The sequence below is a fragment of the Prunus avium genome, chromosome 1 (assembly GCF_965620075.1).
Source record: "Prunus avium chromosome 1, drPruAviu1.hap1.1, whole genome shotgun sequence".
NCBI classification, from domain to species: Eukaryota; Viridiplantae; Streptophyta; class Magnoliopsida; order Rosales; family Rosaceae; genus Prunus; species Prunus avium.
The window spans coordinates 7,546,399-7,558,323 of record NC_142284.1 but is presented as its reverse complement, the minus strand read 5'-3'; the positions used below and the strand labels follow the sequence as shown (position 1 = coordinate 7,558,323).

Genomic DNA, 11,925 nt, shown 5'->3' with positions numbered 1-11,925 from the left:
GAGAAGCTGTAAACAAAAGAAAAAATGGGATAAGGGATGGATGGGCGCTAGTTCATATTTTAGGGTATTCGGAGTCACAGTGGTAAAACGCATGGTATGGGACATGCAGGCTTGTTGCCCTAGGATATGAATTAGTGGGATTAGAAGGGAGTGAGTTCATGGCATCACCGCATATGCAAATTTATTTTATCTGGTATGATTGCATAATTTGTATACCTTGTGTTGTTTGATGCATGACACTTTGATTAACTGTGATAGCTGACTTTGAGGGGTTTGACGGTACTCTACTGGGCATTAGAATGCTCATACCCTAATAGATTGTGCAGGATTAAAGAAGAAGTTTGAGGAAGCGGGTTCAACTAAGCTGTTGGGCTTTTATTGTTGATTTGTGTAATTAATATTTGTAAGTAGTCAACCGTTTGTTAAAGATCTTAGTGTGTAGTTAATTACAAGCTACTGCAACTCTGATTTTGTAATGTTAAGTAAATTTGTAAATTTTTGTGGCTCTATTTCTCATCATATCATGGTTGTAGGATTTTATTCTTATGACTATGGTATGACTCACACCATGATTCGGGAATATTCTTTATTTTCGAATCGGGTCGTGACATTGGGGTAGCATGTTGTTGGTAAGAAATTCCTGTATCGGGGTCATCTAGTTTGGAGCGTCGTGTAAGGCCATAACTGGGCATTCTTCCTTGTTATTGCTTTTTCTGCCAAGTACTCGATTGGGATTATGCGAGTGATTTTTTAGTCTAGAGTCGAGGCGAGCTGTGTAATGAATCGGCTTGGGTGTTTTTCACCCGTGGAATCTAGGTGATTGTATACGACCAGAAGGACGAGAAGAGGTCTTTGACTTTTTGGACATAAGAAGTCATGTTCTGCAACCTAGCTTGGTACTTGTTGGTCACCTGGTTAACAACGAGTTGTGAATCGTTGTTGATGTTGATATGTTCAGCACCCAGTTCCTTTGCCGGAAAAAGTCCTGCTAGGAAGGCTTCATATTCTGCCTCATTATTAAAGGCCTAGAACCGAAATTGGAGAGCATATTTGACCTCGACCCCACTAGGAGAGATCATGACCAGTCCTGCTCTGCACCCCAACAAATTAGATGTGTCGTCCATGTACAAAGTCCATCTTAGAAAAAATAGGTGAAGTAGCTTATAAATTTGCATTACCACCTCAACTTTTGAATGTGCAGAATGTTTTTCATGTTTCTATGCTTTGAAAGTATGAACCTGATCTGACACATACTCTAGACTGGGGAGAGCTCAATATAAATGAAGAACTATCATTTGAAGAAAGACTAATACAGATTTTGGATCATAAGGAACAAGTGTTACATACGAAAATAATATCATTGGTCAAAGTTCTTAGGTTACATGGGAATACCAAAGAAGCTACATGGAAATTAGAGACAGAAATGTGTAAGAAGTACCCAAAGTTGTTCTCTTATTCCAGTAAGTTTTAATTTCGAGGACGAAATTTCTTTTAAGGAAAGTAAATTGTGAAGACCCGTATCTTTAAAAAAAGTATATATTGAAGATTAAATAGTTCTCTATTTTATTTTATAAATTATAGATACATATAGCTCTCTTCCTAGCTTATAATTATAATTATTTTAACTTGAAAACGTGGCATCAGTCTTTATAGTGAAATGGATACATTCAACTACATGTGAAAAATTAACATGAGCTGGAGTTAGTAAGGATGAGGTGTTAGAGTTATCCTTTGATTAGCAAGAGGTGGCTTCATATGGGATTTGGCGTCAATTTCATGCCATTGTTTAGCTTGAGCTGGAGCACATGTAACTGTCATTTATCTCTTAGGGTTGATATGTCAATCTTCTAGTTACTTAATCTACTTTTGTGATAGGATTAATATTAGTTTATATTATATAAGATAGTTTCCATGCATATCTCCTTTCTTAGCAGCCAAACAATTATCCAATGGGATCTTTGTTGCTACCGACTTTGAGCTGATAGCAGTCGTCCGTATGGTGGCCGTAGTCGCGATGATATTTGCAGTACTTGATGTTGCCTCTCCTTTCTCGGTATAGGAACTTTATTTTCTTTGGGCTAGGAAGCTCATTGGCTATCACCGCAAAGATCTCTCCCTTGGGTTTATTCAGGGGGGGGTGTAGTTGGTATACTGATATGTTTTTCGGTTCGGACCTCGTGATGCTGGGTTGAGGCACTAGTTTCACACTTCTTCCTTTTTGCTGATCGGACATATGTGTAGTCGTTGGACCTCTTCTCCTTGGGGCGGTATGGCTATGGTGCTTCGAGATTTGGCCCTGCTGTTGCCTTCCTTGCCAAGTTCAGATGCTCGACTCGTGAATAGCTAGCAGCCGCCCAAAGGAGATCCTTGTATTTCTCGTGCGAGCGATGGGGGTTGTTCTTGGTGAGGGAAAAGAAGAAGTCCCCTCCTTGAAGTCCTCCCATCAGGGCATTATGTGTTGTTGCCTCGTCGCAACCTTCACATTGTGCATTCTCATTGTTGAATCGAGTGATGTAATCCTGGAATTTCTCGTCTGGTCATTGTCTGACCGTCGATAAGTCATTCGCGGTGTATAGCTAATCAGAAATGATCATATATCATTACAGGAAAACCTTTCTTAGTTCGGCAAAATAACCAAATGATTCTAGAGCGTGTCACTTGAACGAGCTTGTGGTAGGGCCCTTGAGCGTTGTTGGGATAGGCAGCATTTGTGTGAAGACCCGTATTTTAAAAAAAAAGTATATATTAAAGATTAAATAGTTTTCTATTTTATTTTATACATTATAGATACATATAGCTCTCTTCCTAGCTTATAATTATAATTATTTTAACTTGAAAACGTGGCATAAGTCTTTATAGTGAAATGGATACGTTCAACTACATGTGAAAAATTAACATGAGCTGGAGTTAGTAAGGATGAGGTGTTAGAATTATCCTTTGATTAGCAAGAGATGGCTTTAGATGGGAGTTGGCGTCAATTTCATGCCATTGTTTAGCTTGAGCTGGAGCTCATGCAACTATCATTTATCTCTTAGGGTTGATGTGTCAATCTTCTAGTTACTTAATCTACTTTTGTGATAGGATTAATATTAGTTTATATTATATAAGATAGTTTCCATGCATATCTCCTTTCTTAGCCGCCAAACAATTATCCAATGGGATCTTTGTTGTTGCCGACTTATGCTAGTATAAATAGGGCCTTCCAGAATTGAAATAGGAGTAAGAAACGAGAGAGAAATGAGAGAGGAAGTAAGAGAGAGAGAGAGAGAGAGAGAGAGAGAGAGAGAGAGAGAGAGAGAGAGAGAGAGAGAGAGAGAGGTGATGAAACTCTTGGAGGAGATATAGGGCTTAGCTTGTATTTTCTTAAACTTTGAGCTAGCTTTGGAATTGAGGTAGGGGTTTCTTGGGGGCCTTTTACAAAGATTGATTTAATTAAATTTCGTGAGCATTATATTATGCATGGTATTATAGTTTGGTTGACGTTTCTTGTATTTGGTGTTTATGTATTCTTAAATATTTGAACAGTGTTGGCATAATTATATATACATTGGTGATGTTTTAAATGGTTACATTGTTGTGAAGGATATGTGAAAGGCATAATTATATAATGTCACGGAAATTGGCTGGAATTGTTGGGTTGAGAAAATAATGATGGAAAAGGAGGGTAATGGAAATGATCTTTTGTGTAGTTGAGTCTAACTCTTGGCAGGTACCAGATCTCAGAGATCCCACACTACTACAAAAAACGAAATATACAACAGGAATTCATCATCGTTGTGATGCTTTAAAAACTGTTGTTAAATCGACCGTCATCTTTTGGAGTATCAAACTACGACGGCTTTTCACCGTCGTTGTTTATATGTAAAGACGATAGTTTTTAGTAAAACTGTCGTTGTTCTGATGTAAAAACAACAGTTTTTGTTAAAAACCGTCGTTATTTATGGGTAAAGACGACGGTTTATAACAAAAATTGTTGTTATTTATGGGTAAAGATGACAGTATTTTGTTAAAACCGTCGTCATTTATTGGAAAAGACGTCGGTATTTTGTGAAAAACCGTCGTCACTTATTGGTAAAGACGTCGGTATTTTGTTAAAAACCGTCGTTGATTTTATATAAAGACGACGACATTGTGTTAAAAACGGTCATTGATTATATGTACAGACGACGATTTTTCCAATAAAACCATTGTTTTATCATCTTTAAATTTATAGTTTAATAAGTTCCCAGGCAGTTACATTATAGTTTTTTGTTTCTTATGATTCTATACAACACTTTTAACTAGAAAACCAATTATAATGCTTTATTAACGAATATATACATTTAAAAATTATTTCTTTCATAAAACTTGAAGATTCAATAGTTATTACATAGTCAACCAATCTTTATTCTATTACATTCATACTTCCTACCTATAATTAGAAATAAAGGAGCTCACAAATTCTACTAATTTGATCTGAAATTCATCAATTTGTTCTTGGGTTGACTTAGCTCTGCCTTCTTGCACATTTTCCAAGTTGTTGTATTCCCCTCCCCTGTAACAATATCAGCAACAGCAGGTCCTTCTATGAGACTTGCAAAATTAACATCAAACTCCACAAATACAAATCTTATCCAAATATATTTTCATTCTGATCACTATGCTATCAATGTAGATAAAAACAAGTTCTAAATGACCAAATTGTCTAACCTTCTCCAAAGATGTGATGGTCCAATGAACCCCTGAATTTTGATTATCCTTTGAACATTTGATCTCAAGAGTACCACTGATACAATTAATTTTCATTAATGAGATTGATATATATATAATTAAAGTTTAAAGAGAATTCCTCAAATGGAATGTTGGGAACTAGAGAGTGATGATGTTCTCTACAAAATATTTAGCAATTGTAGCTTCAGTAAAGTATTCATCTTGCAAAGCAGATAGAAATTCGATAATAAAAGGAGGAGAGATCTCGAGTCGATGAATTGTAGGTAGAAATAAGCAATTAAACCTCAATTAAGCACTAGTCTCATCTCCAATTCCACATTATGATTTATAAACATTTATAACCAATACTACAGCGTTAAAGCATACAGTACACACACTACTACAAAAAGTGAAAAAGACGACCAGAAAAAGACGACAATAGAAGAAAAAACCGTCGTTGTGTTTAAAAAGACGACGGTAACAAAAAAACGGTCGTGGATTAGTGACTTAAACAACTAAAAAACGGAGGTACTATTGAATATTTTTTTATAACGACACACACAAATAAAAAAGCGTCGTCTTATTAAAAAGGTTTTCTTCATAGTTAAAATCTAACCAAAAAACGACGACAGCAGATATGACAAGCGTCGTCTTTTAAAAATCAAGTGTCCTTTTTTTGGTAAAGACATGGTTGTTTTGAAAAAACTGTCGTCTATTATATGTAAAGATGACAGTTTTTTTTTTAAAAAGGATCGTCTATTATGAAGTAAAGATGATGGTTTTTTAAAAAAGGGTCGTCTATTATATGTAAAGATGACGGTTTTGTTTTATAAATGGTCGTCTATTATGAAGTAAAGATGACGGTTTTTTTTTAAAAAAAGGTCATCTATTATGAAGTAAAGATGACGATTTTTTTTTTAAAGGGTTGTCTATTATAAAGTAAAGATGACGGTTTTTTTTTTTAAAAAGAGTCGTCTATTATATGTAAAGATGACGTTTTTTTTGTAAAAAAGGGTCGTCTATTGTGAAGTAAAGATGACGATTTTTTTTTTAAAAGAGTCGTCTATTATATGTAAAGATGACCCTTTTTTGTAAAAAAGGGTCGTCTATTGTGAAGTAAAGATGACGGTTTTTTTTTTTAAAAAGGGTCGTCTATTATATGTAAAGATGACGCTTTTTTGTAAAAAAGGGTCGTCTATTGTGAAGTAAAGATGACAGTTTTTTTTTTAAAAGCGTCGTCTTTTAAAACACGCTAAAAAATGCCCACATAAGTGAATTCGCGCTCGACAAATTCAAATTTTCACCCGTCTTTGAAAACCTTTTCTCTCATTAATAAGCGTCGTCTTTTAAAACACGCTAAAAAAAGGCTACTTAAGTGAATTTGCACTCGACAAATTTTCAGATTTTCCCCCGTCTCTGAAAACCTTATTTCTCCCTCCTTGAAACCCTCCTGCACTCTCTAAAACACCCTCATGAAACTCTCTACAAAATCATCAAAAATCGATATCAATGAAAGAGTTGAGAGATTTTCGCAGATCCATAAGATGTAGAGGGAGGTTATGTATTTGAGAATCAAAGCTGGTTGAAAGGTTTGATTTGAAAGTCACCTAATCTCTCAATACCCTTCTATATCTTGCTAGTGAATTTTGGATTAGTCTCTTTGCGTTTCTAGTATATTCTTTGTCCCCCTGATTTCAGATTTTCTATCTCTCTTGATTTGTCTGGTTTGTTTACATATTTTTTTTTTTATATTTCTGGTTTCTTTTTAGATTTTCTGATTTGATTATCAGGAGACGAGGAGGAAGCTTGCAGATTTATAACTTTTTCTTTTGCAAGTTTTCTATGTGAGTCGTATGTTTTTTTGTTGTTGAAAATTTGTTACCTTCTCGTTTCACTATCATTTTATTTATATATTTTTCCTTTTGCAAGTTCTCGATGGTCTTTTTTATGCTCATTTTACAAGTTTTCTATGGAAATATGTCCAATGGTAAAATTTATCTTCCACCTAATTTTTTATGTTTATAATCTTGGCTTTTTTTTCTCTCTTTGTCATTTTGATTTATTTACAGGGATGATGGAGGAGACTTCAGTTGTGCATCATTTGTATGTTTGGATGAGGAAGGCTTGGATTAGGAGTACGTAGATCTTGTTAGGAATTATGTTTGTTGTAGAATAAAGATTGGTTAACTATGTAATAACTATTGAATCTTCAAGTTTTATGAAAGAAACTATTTTTGAGTGTATATATTCATTAATAAAGCATTATGGTTGGTTTTCTAGTTAAAATCGTTGTATAGCATCATAGGAAATAAAAAAGAACTAAAATGTAGCAATTTGGGAACACTTATTAGACGACGATTTTTGTAATAAATCATGATCTTTACAGATAATTAATGACGGTTTTTATAAAAAAGGTCGTCTATTATAGGTAAAGATGATGTTTTTTTTATTATAAAAAGGGTAGTCTATTATATGTAAAGATGATAGTTTTTTTTAAAAAGGGTCATCTATTATATGTAAAGATGACGGTTTTTTTTAAAAAGGGTCGTCTATTATGAAGTAAAGATGACTTTTTTTTTTTTATAAAAAGGGTCGTCTATTGTATGTAAAGATGACAGTTTTCATAAAAAACCGTCACCTTTACATACAATACACGACGGTTTTTAAAACCGTTGTCTTTCATCCTATAATTAACGATCTTTACCTCTAAACAACGACGATTTTCTTTAAAAACCGTCGTCTTTACAGATAAACAACAACGGTGAAAAGCCATCGTAGTTTGACACCCAAATAGATGGTGGTCGATTTAACGACGGTTTTCAAAACATTACAACGACGGTGGATCCCCGTCGTCTATTTCATTTTTTGTAGTAGTGACACTTGTAATTACAGAACATTGGACTCCATGATTGGTTAATTACATCTAAGTAGACAGAACCAGATCTACAATTACTCGGGAAAGACAAATCAGTCAGGTCATAGAAAATTAAAAACAAATAACCAATTACTCAAGTTCCAGCTGCTTACTAGAAAAATAGGAAAGAAAGTATGTTATCAATTCCACAAACTTATTCAAAGCATTTGATAATCAACAGTATATTACACCATTCTAAGTAAACTTAATACTTGTGCCTTATTTGACCCAATGTGCGGGATACTAGTAACAATTAGAACTCAAAATATCCTAGAGAAGATAGTTCTACTCAGATGTAATGAGAGGTGATTTTGCTTTTTAAAGTGCAGAATACTCACAGCTTATCAACACATTTGGGTGGAAAATCTTGTTCATGAAGCCAATAGAAGGAGATTTATATGGATATGCATCGGGATGGGAAGCTCAACTCGGATTTTCCAAACCCCGCCTTCATAAAGACCTGCAACCACCGCATCGCATAGAGTATATTATACCAAAACGTGTTTTAAACAATGTCTAAACGAAAGCTAATAGGCATTAGAGCCTCAGCCACTAAAAGACTAGTGGAGAAAAAGGAAACATTAGTTTCCAAAACGCATTCATCTAAGAGCAAACTCAATTAATGTCTACCAAAAGACAAAGAAAGATGAAAAAATTTCCATTTATTGTCTCCACATTATAGTCACTCATCATCCTTAAAAACATTGAAAAAGACATTAAACATAGCTTTATATTGTACAAGAGAGGAAGGCAGCAACATGATTTAAAGTACTTGTACCAAAAAGACTACTTTGGTATACCGAAAGGGAGGAATCTAGTCTTAAGAAACATAAGACCCAGATTACAAAGGTTGGAGATAATACAGTAACCAACAACTTACAACTTCATGACATCCATTTCTATCCTCTTGCTTGGAGACGGTCGACATCTTAACTTGATAAATTAAATTCCCAAACCTTTCAAAAATATATCAAAATATAATCAACTTTTCAAGGAAATAAATATCAGAGAAATCAAATCTATTAAACCATAGATTGGTTATACAAATATGGTATGGAGGTTGAAACTGAAACAGACTAATATTGAAGGCCCTCGTATTTGACAGTTAGACCTAGTCTTTTTCTTCTATTGCAGCCACAATTCAAATTTAACCCCAATTTCTGGAAAACAGAGTAGGATGAATATCTATATAGAAATAATAGACAAATAAATAAGAGAGAAACTAAGATAATGTATGTGAAAAATATTAGATTGGAAGCAATAAAGAAATACTAAAAACTTACAAAAAACCAAACCTAGAGACCTTCAAATTAGTTTTGCATAATCCTTCCAACTCTGGGCAGAAATTAATTCGATGTCGTCTCTGTACAGACCAATTCTGGCTACTACACGGCCAATCCTTTCAAATCCTTCACCGCACAACATCAAATCAAGACCATTTGGCCCAAAACAAATTTCCACAACCCAAATAAATCGAAACCCTAACTCTAGAATACCTTTTTCTCTATATGGAATTGGGAATAAGAGAAAATGAGAGAGAGAGAGAGAGAGAGAGAGAGAGAGAGAGAGAGAGAGAGTTGGGGGAGGGGAGGGGGGGGTGAGGAGACTAACCTTGAAGATGTTCAACGAAACCTGTGAAGAACTCTAAGACACGAATTTGGAAACAGAAGTAACATGAGGGAGATGGCAAGCTCAAAGAGCTTGGTGACATGGAGAGCGTGAGGGAGATGGTGACCTCCGTGACCTAAATGGCGTGACAGAGATGGTGATCTCGATGAGTTCTATGCCCTGGACGGCGAGAGGGAGATGGTGCTTCATAAATGTAAGAGAGAGTTGAGAGAGAGAGAGAGGGTTTTGTGAAAGGTTCGTGAGAGTAAAGTGTTAGAGAGAGAGCGAGGGTTTTCCCAAAAGCTCCCCGCCCGTGAACTTAAGTGAATATTTGTTTAGCGCCTCTTAAAAACACGACAGTTCTAATAAGGTATAGTCGTCTTTTTAAAATCAACCCAATGTATGGGTGTATTAGGTACTTTACAACGAAGGTTTTATAACATACGTCGTTTTTCAAAACATCACGACAGTTTTTATACAAACTGTCGTCTTTTGGGTGTCGTAGTTTAACATAATTGTAGTAGTGCCACAGTGCACATGGTTTTTATTGGGTGATACGGGACTGGAAACAAGGAGTTAGACAAGATGACTAACAAAAGGGGATTTAAGGGATGATTGAGATGGGGGTTAGTTGACCAAGTGGTATAAACATGGTATAGGACGTGCAGGTCTGCTTGTCCAATTAGATTAATTAATGGGATTAGATGAAGAGCATTCATGCATTAATTTTGTTAATGTGATATTTGGTTGTGTAATTGTATGTCACTTAATTTAGTTATATCAATTTACCATGAAAAGGTTTATGTCCCTACTGAGCTGTGGTTTCGCTTACCCCTAACAGATTTTGCAGGTACTGAACCTGAAATCTAGCTTGTGATGATTTTGGCATATCTATAGAGTGTATTGTGTACATAGCTTGTGGATAAATAATGAGCTATACTTTTAATGAACTCTTAAGTAGTTCTAACTTGTAAATTAATGTAAAAATGATAAGATTTTAGATGTTGTCGTTTCCGCTGAATATTCTATGTGAAATATTTATTTTATTCATGTAAATGTTTCTTCACATTTTAGTTATAGTTTTTATTAAATTCTATAATTAAGGTGTGAATCACGTCTTAACCTAAGGATACGTAAATCCGTGGGTTAAGGCGTGACAATTTAGTTGCTTCATTTGCCCAACGTCCCTTTATGGCATAGCTGAAATTATCGAAGTGGTCGTATGGGTTGGTCATTCCATCATATAAGGGGATTTTTGGAGCCTTGGAATCTCTCACCACCCTGGTCTCCAATAGGTCACGAGTAGAAGGCAACGGGATTTCTCCTTGATGAACTCTGGCCCTCTAGGCATTTTCGATTTCTCCACCTATTCGAGCAGATCCCACACACTACTTAGTCCGTCGGTGACTAGATCATTTAGCATGGAGGTGATGTCACCGACATCCTCCCTGGCTCCGCTTGTGCCGGCCCTCTAGGCATTTTCGATTTCTCCACCTATCCGAGCCGATCCCACACACTCCTTAGTCCGAAAGTGACCAGATCCTTTAGCATGGAGGTGATGCCACCGACATCCTCCTCAGCTCCTCTTATGTTGGCCGTGGTTTTCTCCTTCTATAAATTTTCTACCAAACGTTGTTAGCGCTCCGCCAGGCTCTTTTTTCCTCCAGTATGGCTCTTGCATTGGTCGTTTCTTTCCTTGGTACCTCGGCTTCTGTTGATTCAGACTAGGCCTTGCTAGCCTCCTCATTATTGTCCTACCTTTAATCGTTCTTCTATTGCGAGTCTATCTTCCTTACCATGTCGGCGTGACTTTCTTGTAGTATTTCGTTCAGCGCGTGAAGGCTATTGCTAAGATTTTGGACGTCTTTTATGCCCTTCAAGATCCGACTCATCTTGTCCTCTGGGCTGTTGAGATGATCCCACCTTTGCTTTTCCTTCCTTCTGTTGTGCGAAAACACTTCCAAGACCTTGTCGTTGATGGACTACGCAACAATCACAACACAAGCTACGCAAAGATAAATCGGACACGAAACCACAAAAGCAAACACACACAAGAACACACAAGAATTTATAGAGGTTCGGCATCGTGCCTACGTCCTCTCCGGTGATCCCCGAGAAAATTCACTAGTATGAGAAAAATCCCTTTGGTTACAATAAAGAACTCCCTTTGATCTCTCTCTCTCTCTCTTTTTCTCTCACCCTAGGTTTGTATATCTTGAATCTCTTTTAAACCCTAGTCTAAAGTACCTATTTATATGTATAGGCCTTTAGCACAACCATACAAGGAATAGGAAACTAAAAAACCTCCCAAAAGTAGGCCAAAAAACCGACCTGTTTTGAAACAGGAAATCGCAATCCGCTCGAGCGCCTGCAGGTCCGCTCGAGCGCCTGCGCCAAGATGCCTCTGCCGCTCGAGCGCCTGCATGCTAGGCTGCTTCCTTCTTTCCTTCGTTTAGTCGAGCCAACTCCAACACCTTCTTCTCTGGGTGTTTCTTTCGGCAGAACCCGAAATATCCTTCTTCTTAAGATGCGGATTCAACATCGCTTAGTTTTGCTCACGTTGGGAGAGGGGATGTGACTTTTCTGAGTAGGGAGGTCTCTCTGATCATTTAGAACAACCTGCACACTCTAAACAACAAGAGAGACTATCAAATGGGGGGTACTGGTGTGGTACCAACCAAATCCCCTTCAATGCCTAAGTTAGGGGCTGAACT

General features: G+C 36.4%; 1 long non-coding RNA gene across 1 annotated transcript; it reads right to left on the bottom strand.

Moving 5' to 3' along the window:
- Positions 1–7,566: 7,566 nt before the first annotated feature.
- Positions 7,567–9,550, bottom strand: LOC110756226 (uncharacterized). Its single transcript, XR_015833097.1, has 4 exons — positions 9,215–9,550; positions 8,484–9,012; positions 7,942–8,063; positions 7,567–7,632 (listed from the first exon to the last, which is right to left on the bottom strand). It is a non-coding gene; the product is annotated as an uncharacterized LOC110756226 (long non-coding RNA).
- Between the last annotated feature and the right edge of the window lie 2,375 nt (positions 9,551–11,925).